The following is a 10,749-nucleotide window of genomic DNA, read 5'->3' as shown; positions in this document are numbered from 1 at the left end:
AGACAGCCTGGTGTGTGTGTGTGTGTGTGTGTGTGTGTGTGTGTGTGTGTATTGAAAAAATGAAAGCTTATTGGTATAGCAGCCTCCTTGCACACCACTGACGGCTGCAGCATGTGGATTTATTTAAAATTGAAGCCTTAGCCTGAAAATGAGGATGTGACCCTCAATTTATCATCTTCTTCTCCAACACTTACAGGGCTCCTCAGAACATGAGCCAAGAGCAGTTGCTATCTTAACAAATCGATAAATATCTTTGCATGGGCTTAATGAGGACTTCCCCATTTAGCACCTCCCCAAGTCCTCCCGTCACTTGACTGCAGAAGTTGTCATAGGTGGGCTGGAAGGAAGATGGGCCAGCAGCTTGAAGAGTGTGTGTTGTTTCACAGACTCCACCAAAGACAAGCGCAGTGAAAGCAATTGTTCTGAACTTTGGAAAGCAGACCCATTCCTTCCTGGAGAGTTCGGCTTAGGTCAGGATATCGTATTCTTGTCTATTGCTGCATAATAAATCACCACTAATGTAGTGACTTGAAACAGCCCACATGGATTATCTCACACTGTGTGGGTCAAGAGCCTGGGCACAGTTAGCTGAGTCCTCTGCTTTAGGGTTCCTTACAAGGCTGCAGTCAAGTTGTCACATCTGAAAGTTCAAGTGTGGAAGGATCTGTTTTTAAGGCCACTCAGGTTCAGTTCCTGGAGAATGTCTGATTGTCAGGTTCTTTCTGGCTACTGGCTGGAAGGCACCTCCAGTTTTTTTCCATGTGGGTGCCTCTCCAACACAGTCACTTACTATATCAAAGGATGCAAATTGAGGAAACAACAAAGAGTCAGCTTCTTCTGCATGCTCTTCTGGAGCCCCAGGTGCTGTAAGGACCTACCTGCCCAGGACTGACCCAAAGCATACCCTACTTTCATAATTTTTCTGGGGGGGGGGGGTTAGAGTCTTTAAAAGAAAACAGGGTGTGGTGGATCCCTGAGCTTGTGGGGATCCTAGGGGATGGTTCTCAAACAGTTAGTACACATGGAACCCCTTGGGGGAAGGTTTCCCTCCCTCCTTTCTTTTCCCTTCCCTTCCCTTCCCTTCACCTCCCTTTCCCTCCTCTCCCCTCCACCTCCCTTTCCCTCCTCTCCCCTCCCTTCCCCTTCCCTTCCCCCCTCCCCTCCCTTTCACTTCCCCTCCTCTCCCCTCCCTTCCCCTTCTCCCTCCCTTCCCTTCTCCTGCCCTTCCCCCTCCTCTCCCTTCCCTTGCCCTTCCCCATCCTGTCCCCCTCCCTTCCCCCTCCCCCTCCCCTTCTTTCCCCTCCCCCCTCCCCTCCCTTACCCTTTCCCTTCTCCTCCCTTCCCCTTTCTTTCCCCCTCTTCCCCTTCCCTCTCCCCTCTCTTCCCCTTTCCTTCCCCCTCTCTTCCCCTTCCCTTCCTCCTCCTCTCCCTTCCCTTCCCCTTCCTCTCCCTTCCCCTTCCCCCTCCCTTCCCTTCCCCTGACCTTCCCCCCCTTCCCTTCCCCTCCCTTCCCCTCCTCTACCCTTCCCTTCCTCCCCTTCTCCTTCTCTCCCCTTCCCTTCCTCTCCCTTCTGTTCCTTTCCTTTTTCCTTTCCTTTCTCCCTCCCTTCCTTTCTCCCTCTGTTCCTTGCTTGTTTCCATCCTTCTTTCTTGTCTTTCTTTTTCTGGGGATTAACCCAGGGCCTCATGTATGCTAGCTGAGTGCTCAGCAATGAAGCTACACCCCTGGCTCTCTAGAGGGAAGGTTGTTTGGTTGGTTTGTTTTTTACATTGTTTCCTGAATAGTTTGTCTCTTCAGTCATTGTCCATAGGACTCTGAGAAGTTGTAGGAATATAAAGGTGGAGACTCAGAGCCTAGCTTCTCCAGTTTTGTGGAAAGTAACTGTACATCATAGGACAGAGCCCTGTACTCCTGTATGACATTTGGATAGAGTCCAGAGAGAGTGACCTTCTGGGGCATCCATGTTGAAAGAGAGAGAAGGTTTTAAAAAATGTAACTTAGACACTCAGAAAGCTAAGGAAGGAGGATCATGAGTTCAAGACCAGCCTGGGCTGCACAGGGAAAACTTGTTCCAAAGAAAAAATGAAAAAAGAAGGAAAGAAATTATCTGTCTCTATTCCCAGATATTTTGACTCAAGGGTCTAAACATAGCCTAGGAATCTGCATTTGTACTCAGCATCCTACAGCCCAAATGCTGGAGGTCTCCAAAACACCACTTAGAAACAGTAGGACATTAGCAAAACAGATCACATGTAAACCATAAGGAAAAAACATCCCAGGAATGAATTTACTATTCGTTTTCCCCTTCTTTGACTTCAGGTATATAAACACCAACACAATGCAATCTACTTAGTATTTTGACCAGAAGTAGAATATTACAATGTTTATTGGATGAGGGACATCTGAGAGCTGAAATTAAACCAACTGGCTGCTTAATCCTGCATTCACTACTCCATCTCAGGAGGGTTCATTCACTTCCTTTCTTCTCTTTCATTCAAGAACATAGTCACCTATACTTTATGAATGAGACTCAGCAGCCTTTCACAGCTGGACAAATAATGCTGCCTTTGGACAGCCAGACAATGTCTCTTCTATATCTGTGTCTCTAACTCACACCCTGAGTGCCCACTGCTGCTGGGTCTCTTTCAGGGAAAGCAAACCAAAGGTCTGCAATTACAAAGTGGGAAAACTTCTATCTACTAAAGGAAAAAAGAGAAAGGGCACATGATGAATATAATGTAAAATAGAATGCAGAATATTCTAACCAAATACCCATCCATATGTGTGTATGTGTGACCAAAATTCCTGGGGCCTGGCCTCCTTGAGGAAGAGGCAGAGAAGTGTACTCTCACTGACTAAATCTTTGACGGTAGTAGAAAGAAAAAAAAAGATGTATATTATTTTCATTCTGCCCCTATTGATCAGTTAACAGGCTGGTTATCTTAGCTATTATAAACCAGAAGAGTTCAAGTTTTGATTTAAGAAATTACTGAAAGCACAAAGGACAAATACCATATGGTTCCACTTGTGTGAGGTACCTAAGTAGTTAAGTTCACAGAGACAGAAAGTAGAATTGCCAGGAGCTGGAAAGGGGGAAAGGACAGTGGAGAGTTAGAGTTTAATGGATACAGAATTTCAATTTGGAAAAACAAAAAAGTTCTGCAGCTGAATGGTGGTGATGATTGAATGAAAATGTTACTGCACTGAATGCTACAGAACTATAGACTTAAAATGGTAAATTTTGTGGTATATATATTTTACTGGGAGATATATAGATATATATATCTTTTATATATATCTATATATCTTTTATATCTATCTATCTATATATCTTATATATATATTTATATATTTATAAAATATATATATATATATATATATATAAAAGAAATTACTGAAAGGACCTGATAGAAAATACAACATGCTTCCAGAAACCTCTTCAAGGTGGGACATTTTTAGATCTTTTCACCCTTGTCCATTAAGAATGTACTTGCTTCTTATAATCGAAGGGGGAAAGTACAGGGGTGACCAATTGTCCCATTTTGCCTGGGACTGAGTGGCTTCTCAGGAGTGGGTCTTTCAACACTAAAATGGAAAGTCAAGGAAAACCAGAAGGAGTTGGTCATCTTAACAGTCCACAACATGGCATACCTCCATGGAGGACAGGAGGATGATCATGGAGAAGAGGTGAGCTGTTGGGTGGCAGGTGTGTGTGTGTGTGTGTTTCAATTTGACTTGAAATCTGGGTGTCTTGGCTTCCTTTAGGCTTTTGATTACTAGTGAACAGTTTGGATTAGGAAGTGGTGCAGTCCAAGTTTAAACTGAGGTAGAGTTGCTGACAAAGGACGCACTGAGCGGCTATTTTGCAAGTGTGCGAATTAACCCTTAGGGCCCCTGGAGAATATCTAAACCACTGACATTGCTTCATTTGCTGACCCATTTGGCTGCCCAAGGGCAGAAATCTCAGACTGACCCTTTTGCTGGCTACCAGCTAATTGGCATTTTACCCAAACCATGAAGATCAAAGTTGTGCTCTAAAGTGAGGTGGTTTTTCTCTCTCCCTTCTTTCTCATATTTAAATCTTTTGTCAGAGGAAATCAAGCTATTATTGTTACATACAAATAAATAGTATGCCAGTAATGTTACTGTATGTCTTTGAGTTACCTTTGACAGTTACTCTTGGAGGTCCCACTGGGCTATGGTACACTGCAGAAATGTGTAGATAAAGTACACTTGATCTGCATCTCGGCAGCACTTGGGCCCCTTGGGTTTTGAGTCATCTTTTTCTGGCTCCTGTTATGAATCTTGGGTGCTGAGAGAGCTTTCTGGATCTCCCAGAGCAAATCTGATTCCTGGTCATGTCTGTTCTTCTTGCTGTGGTTGCATAGGGCTGACTGAATCCACCCTGATGGTAACAGTGGGGGATCTGGGTTTTAATTTTATGGCCAGGTCACTGGGGCAATGCTATCCAGTGGCAGTGAATAGAGAATCTGGGATGGATCTGATTTCCATTAACCATTTTTTGGATGTTGTTGCCTGAGAATTCTGATCCTTCCTGGCACTTGAGAACACACAGTTGAAAAGCTTTTGATGTTTCTCTTACAATTGATAGAATTCTCTAGCTATGTATTTTGATTCAAGTCAAGTTGGGTTCCTCAGCTAACAATAGACATCAAAATTTTTTTTTCTTTCTTTCAAAACTGGCAATTTTTCATGTGCATTTATTCTGGATCCAATAGCATCAATGTCTGTAAAGTTAAAAATTCTTGAACCAAAGTTAAAAGAAATCAGAGTCCCCAGTATTCATTGGTCAGCTTTCATTTCCCCAAACACTTGAATAATTTTAAAGTCGCCTTTTCAGGATTTATCAGGCTAAAGAAAGGGGATTATTAACATTGCAAAAAATATGGGCAATAGCAAAACCAAAAAAGACAATTTTGGTTGATTTGAAAGGAAATCACATAGACTTACAAACACTGATGCTTCACAAAGGGAGAGAGTAATGATTAATACATACTTTAAAGTATTAGTTATTAATGATATTCTTTAATATCCTGAGTTTGCTATCTTTAGTTGACCAATATTCTTAAAACCAGGGCCCACATTTCTGTCTTAAATCTGCTGCTTATAACAATTAGCTCCTCTGGTTTGTTTGAGACTTGATTAAAATTCTCTTTATAAATATGAACTAGGTTTTGAGAAAATAGATGTGTTTTGTTTACTTCAGGAGCGAGTTAAGAAATCAGGTTATAAGGTCTCATAAAACCTAATGGAGCAAGTACATCTTCTAGATAGCTTTCGGAAACAATATCAGAATATAAAGTGTTTATGTACATGTAAAATAAGAGAAACTAAAAATTCTAAATAAGACTTAAGTTAGGTGACTGTATAAGACAATTTTCTTGCTAAAACTTATCTAAGGGAGGAGATTTAACTATATATTTTATTAATAGACTCAGCTACTTGGTTGGAAAATAAAATGCAAAAGTTTACTTTTAAATACATTGGATGTTTTGATATATGACAGCATGAAGATACAGAAAACAGCCCTTTCAACATCCACAATCAATATGAATCTGAAAATTAGACTTAAATTTGTCCAATTTAAACTTGTTTAAAAATAATTTTAGGGCTGGAGCTGTGGCTCAAGTGGTAGAGTTCTTGTCTAGCAACCACAAAGCCCTGAGTTCAAACTCCAGTACCACAAAAAAACCTCAACCAACCCTCCAAAGCAACAACAAACCAACAACCTTTATCTCTTCCTTCCATGCCAGCTTTGGATATATTTTTTTTTCATGAAAAGCTTAATTCGTTTAAATTTCCTAAATTCCATCCAGTGGTTTAGTTGGCTAAACTAATGTAACCTTACTTTTATAAATCACAAATTACATATTTGACTAAATTAAACTGTAAAAGGTAATTTCTGTACATATACATGTATATATATATACAAATATATATACATATATACACATACGTGTATATATATACACGTATATATGTATACATATACGTGTATATATATACGTGTATATATATACGTGTATATATAGTTTCTGTGGGGAAAACGGGTATATAGTTCCAGGTTTTCTGGATCTGGACAAAAAAGTTGGTCATACTGGTATAACACTTTATGAAATATATGTATTTAGGGTCACAGATATGTACGGATCTATGTACATATATATAGATCATGCTTATATGACACAGCCACATGTTATTATCTGTATGTACTCAACAGTGCACACATGTACCATATGTACACATATATGCAGATACATGCAATTTGCCATCTTAATTAACTGTGACAATTTCCTTTATAAACAGTCAAAACATAGCCATGATCTTGACACCTGTAGTCACTTTGTAAAGAACTGTTTTGTTATACTGTTACATACCATATACACTTCGTATATGGTCTTAGACATTGCATGAATGAAACAATCATAAACATATAGCAAAGTTGCATATACTACAGACATTTCATTTCCTGAGTCATTTGAGAGTAATTTCCCAACCCAATACCCTATCATCCTGACTAGTATGTCCAATATTTCCTACAAATGAAGCCATTCTTCCATAAAACCACAATCTGACTGTCAAAATTGGGAAATTAACCTCAATATATTATTACCATATGGTCCTTGAACTGCACTCAAGTTTCTTAACAATGTCCTTTATAGGAAAAGGACCCAGTTCAGAACCAAGAGTTGTACTCTTGTCATGTTGCTTTCGTTTCCTTTGGTCTCACTCTTTGCTTGACTTTCATGACCTTGATCATTATAGGTCAGTTATTTTGTAGAATGTCCCTTAACTTGAGTTCGTCTCATGTTTCTTTGGAACTAACACAGGTTCTGCATCTCTGACAAGAATATCACAGAGATGATGCTGTAACCTTTTCACTGCATTCCACAGTGGTCCATGGTGTCAGTTTGTCCCACCATTGGTGATGCCCACTTTGATCACTTGGTTAGGGTTGGTACCAGCCATGCTTCTTTTCAGACAGTTACTCTTCTCCAAAGCTCATTTGTCATCCAACTGTTAGCTTCTTTCTTTTCTTTTTTCTTTCCTTTTCTGTTCCTTCTTCCTCCCTCCCTCCCTTCCTCCCTTCCTTCTTTTTGTCTTTCTTTTCCACTCTTTTCTTTTACTTTCCCTCCTTCCATTACCTTTGATTCACACAGTCTTATTTTATTAATGGTTATGATCTAGTCTTGTTACCATTTCTCTTGTTCCTAATTTGGCCCCTGAGACCAAATCAAATTGGTTTCTTTGTCCTTCTGATATGTTTCATCATTCTTTTAGCACTTCTTAGCTTTCTGACACAAGTTGTTTCAGGAATGAGTCATTTCTCCAAGGAGCTTTGGTCCCCTTTAATGCAGAGTAATATCTGGAAACTCAGATGTTAGGGCTAGGTGTTCTAATTTTTATTGGAGAGTTGCTGGTCTCAGACCACCTTTTCCATGGACAAGCTAGAGAATGTATGTTTGTGTTTATATATTCTATATAACACTTGTACACATGTGTATCTATATTTATGTATCTACCATCTATCTTTTTTATCTACCTACATATGTATCTACCTTCAAAACCCTATGTTCACACCAATATCTGTAATTTTGATCCAATAACACAAGTTTCATAATGGTTTTCTCCCTGTCTGTTCGTACTACTCTCTTCTCTGACACTGAGGAGACCAGCTCCAATTTATCCACAACGTATCCATACATTGACTCATTCATCTTTCTATCTGTGCCACCATCTTCATCTGGACTTCACTGATATGCAACCCTGATGGTAATCATGTTATTGGGTAATGCCCTATGCATTAAAACTAATCACAGTCTACTTTGTTCTGATATAACTTTGAGATAGTTTGTTACCTATAATGTCATTCTATTCAGATACCTGCCTAACCAGTGGTTCAAAACTTAACATCTATACTCATTTTAGATATGTCTCTAAGTTGGTTATGATTTTGACTTGGTAAAAGGCAATAATTTCTTTTGGTGATACTGGGGATTTGAAGTCAGGGCTTCCCACTTGCCAGGCAGGAGCTCTACTACTTGATCCATGCCCTCAGCCCTTTTTGCTTTTGTTATTTTTCAAATAGGATCTTGCATTTATGCTTGGGCTGGCCCTGGATTGAAATCTTTCTGTGTATACCTCTGACATAGCTGGGATAACAGACAGGAACTATCATGCCCAGCTTTTGTTGGTTGACATGGGGTCTCTCAAACTTTTTTGCCTAGGCTGGTCTTGAACCATGATGAGCACAGGACCTATTCCAAAAGGCAATAACTTCTTGAAGACACTTAAGTGTCTGAAGAAAAGCTCAGTTATTAGATTAAAACCTAAATTAAGTGTCCCAAATGACTGATAGACAAACAAGTACCCATTGTCCCTGTAGACGCCAGTCAAGGTAGAAGTGCTACAAGTAGGTGATGATCAGAACTTCTCAGGCCAGGTACTGGTGGCTCACATCTGTAATCGCACTACTTGGGAGACTGAGATCAGGTGGATTACATTTTGAGGCCAGCCTAGCCAAATAGTTCCTGAGACCCCATCTCCAAAATAACTAGTGCAAAATGGATTAGAGGTGTAGCTCAAACAGTAGAGCACCTGCTTTACAAGTGAGAACCCCTGAGTTCAAACCCCAGTCCCACCAAAACAAAACACCACCACCATAAACCAAAAAGACTTCCCAGATTTTCAGAGGCACTTACTCTTACAGTTAGTTACTTTTAATAATAGAAAAACCATCTATACCTGAACTGCTCCCCCCAACCAGCTCTCATCCATGAAGTTCTCCCAGGGGATTCTCTGAGCCTCTTTTGACTCTTCCTCTAATGAACTCAACCCCACCCTATCCTGATCAACATTTTTCTTAGTTTTCTCCTTCTCACCTTGTGCCTCCTCTGGTTTGTTGGTTGTGACCTCAGACTGTCGCTCAGCTTTGTCCTCCCCCACCCGTGATTAGACTTGGCAGTCTGCTCTTGCTTCAGTTACTGACCTGTCTCCAAATGCTGACTAGGGCAGGAGCCTCTCTCCTTTTCACAGGAAATCAAAGGCACACGACACAGAAGCTGAACATATTCTGGAACATGTTCATTTTTTTGCCTCATGGTACAGAAAACCAAACCCCAGAGCTACTCTAGAAAGGATAGTTAGCATTTTATTTGGATGGGAGAGTCTTATGACTTGCACAGGGTTAGATCTGATCTGGCCAATCTATTGCAATAGACTGTAACTTTATTAGTCATTTTTAAAAGCGTTATTGTTTGAAAGACTTTCCCGTTCCCAAATATTTTTCCTGAGGCCAGTCACAGAGTCTGACGTCTGCACATCAGGCATTCATTTGATGAGAAAAGAAGATTTAAAATACTTTTGGTCCTTCAGTGCCCTGCATGGAATTGTGAGTCTCCACTGGCAGGATTGTGATGCTCTTGGAGGCTGTGTCTTCTCCAGGTGAGTTCCCTCAGAGCCAGCCTGTCCTTTATTGTGCTCACAATTTTTACTTTGTCTTCTCAGATGATATCTAATGTTTTGGTTTTTGATTGCTGTGGACACGATGTTTATGAATATGGAAAATTTAAAGGGAATAGTGATTTGTATTGTTGGGACGCATACACTTCGTTGAAGTTCATCTTAAAGTGCTGACGGAGAAGGGTTTTTATTCAAGCTAAGAGATCATTGAAAAATGATCTGTGATGTTAAAAAGAACCACATGTTGCAGATGGGAGGCTGGAGGATGGAGGGTCAGATTTGGGAAGCCTTAATGATGCTCTGGAGGCAGAGTGGCCATCCTAGGCAAAGGATTGGAGAGATGGGACAGAAGGGCATCTAATGACAACGTCCTATGCCACACTGTCAGAAGACCAGCCTTTGGGCCAGTCATCGCATGGGGGAAGACCCTATAGGGACTGACACCACCTCAAGGTCTATGACAAGCACCCCTGCTTCCCTCTGTCCACCCATCTGCTTCCAGTCCAGTAAGTGGTTTGTCCTGACCTATCCTGAAACCCATAACCCTGTCAAGCAAACTTGTGCTTGGACTCTTCCCTTCCCTAACAACTGACACCTTTGTGTGTGTGTGTGTGTGTGTGTGTGTGTGGTACTAGGGTTTGAACTCAGGGCCTCACACTAGTTGGGCAGGTGCTCTGCCACTTGAGTCATGCCCCTAGCCCTTTTTTTTTTTTTTTAACTTTTAGTTATTTTTCAGGTAGTGTCCTGGGTTTTTGCCTGGGGCCAACCTCAGATTGCAATTCTCCTACATATGCCTCTTGTGTAGCCGGAATTATAGACTTATATCATGCTTGGATTGTCAATTGAGATGGGGGTTTCAGTAGGTTTTGCCTGGCATGGCCTCTAACCTTGATCTCTGCTTCCCAAGCAGCTGGGATTACAGGTGGGAGCCACTGTATCTGGCCCCCAACTGTCACCTTTTAAACAAGCCTGGAGTTTCTCCTCCCCTGCTGGAATCAATCACTAAACAGCCAAGGAGTGAACTGCATATCTGTGAAACATCAATGTGGTTTGTAAAATTCAAACCCATCTCAGATGATCCCTTAACCAGAAGTTGCAGACCAAATATGGCCCTGATCCACAGGACCGTTAAAATTTTTTTAGTTACTCATCATTTTCTTAGGGAAAATTTTATAGGAAAGGTAAGGATTTTTCTTATTTTCCAAAGAGTATTTGGAAGATCAGGATACATGAAATTTATCTGTATTCCAACCTGGTGACAGTTG

The 10,749-nt window shown here is 40.8% G+C and overlaps 1 non-coding gene across 1 annotated transcript; it reads right to left on the bottom strand.

Moving 5' to 3' along the window:
* Positions 1–1,768: 1,768 nt before the first annotated feature.
* Positions 1,769–1,969, bottom strand: LOC141415951 (small nucleolar RNA SNORA73 family). Its single transcript, XR_012440892.1, has one exon. It is a non-coding gene; the product is annotated as a small nucleolar RNA SNORA73 family (small nucleolar RNA).
* Between the last annotated feature and the right edge of the window lie 8,780 nt (positions 1,970–10,749).

The sequence above is a fragment of the Castor canadensis genome, chromosome 13 (genome assembly GCF_047511655.1).
Source record: "Castor canadensis chromosome 13, mCasCan1.hap1v2, whole genome shotgun sequence".
In the NCBI taxonomy this organism is placed as follows: Eukaryota; Metazoa; Chordata; class Mammalia; order Rodentia; family Castoridae; genus Castor; species Castor canadensis.
This window is presented reverse-complemented; position numbering and strand designations above follow the sequence as displayed.